The sequence below is a fragment of the Ischnura elegans genome, chromosome 5 (assembly GCF_921293095.1).
Source record: "Ischnura elegans chromosome 5, ioIscEleg1.1, whole genome shotgun sequence".
Classification (NCBI taxonomy): domain Eukaryota; kingdom Metazoa; phylum Arthropoda; class Insecta; order Odonata; family Coenagrionidae; genus Ischnura; species Ischnura elegans.
Genome location: NC_060250.1, coordinates 20,777,925 through 20,779,030, shown reverse-complemented (window position 1 = coordinate 20,779,030; position 1,106 = coordinate 20,777,925). Strand labels below are relative to the sequence as shown.

At 41.2% G+C, this 1,106-nt stretch overlaps 1 non-coding gene across 1 annotated transcript; it reads right to left on the bottom strand.

Moving 5' to 3' along the window:
• Nucleotides 1–1,034: 1,034 nt before the first annotated feature.
• On the bottom strand, nt 1,035–1,106 carry Trnae-uuc. The gene has a single exon. It is a non-coding gene; the product is annotated as a tRNA-Glu (tRNA).

Here is a 1,106-nt window from a genome sequence, read left to right as displayed (position 1 = left end):
TACGGTAGATATCATAAAATAAAATTTAGAATTCATAAAATAAAAGAAGAGAAATAGAATGTAGAACAGGTAGATTTGTGATGTCTTTTTTCAGCGATCGATAAAAGGCTATCCTTCTTCGAGAAATAGGTTTTTTTGACTGGTAGTGTAGCTTACTAACTTATGTATTCGATACCTCCACTGCACAAGCGCTCAACAATCGCCCACCGAATAAAGTCATTGGGCTCATCAAGGAGCCCAATAATACGTATACGCCCAGCTGGCAGTAGCCAGAGCATAAACGCTCACCTCCAATTCTCCAAGCTTCGGAGGTGAGCGTTTGTGCTACTACCAGCTGGGCGTATTCGTAATGTTGGGCTCTTAGATAAGCAGATTTGATTCGGAGGGTGATTGTTGAGAGCTTGCGAAGTGGAGGTATCGTATTTCTAAATGCATGTTTCTAAAATTTCCTAGTATTTCTATCAGCTTGTTTTCCATGTTATGGCTTCATAGACAGAAGTAGGATACAGAATACCATTTCTTATGTGCCATGTGTAACGTTCATGTTTCGTAAAGTGAAGTAAATTTTAGTCCTCTTGTGTATGTTGGCGATGGTTCACCCCCTGCCAGACACCTCAATAGGTAGCTTGCAGGGTAATATATGGATGTAGATGGTACGCAGTTTTTGATCGTCCCTTTAGACCATCAACTTTCAGCAAGATTGATACCTAATCCAGTCGTATTCCAGCCTTTTATATCTCTTACTGACTCATATAGCGCTGAAAAGGGGGAGGAATATCGACAACTGGAGCAGCAATTGTCAGAATAATCTGTCCTCTCTCAATTCACAATACGAAAGTGAAAATCAGTGGAAAATGTCCAAAGTTTAAGTATCCAGGAAAACAAGTAAGCAGAACAAGTCATTCAATATTGAAATTCAATTATAAATTTACTCGTGAATCCCAAGAAAATTAGAAATTGCTGGTCTCGAACCCGCGACCTACGGTTTGGCAGGCGAGGACTTTATCGCTTCTCCACCGAGGTGACAAAAAAAGTTCCCATGCCGGGAATCGAACCCGGGCCTTCTGGGTGAAAGCCAGATATCCTAGCCACTAGACCACATGGGA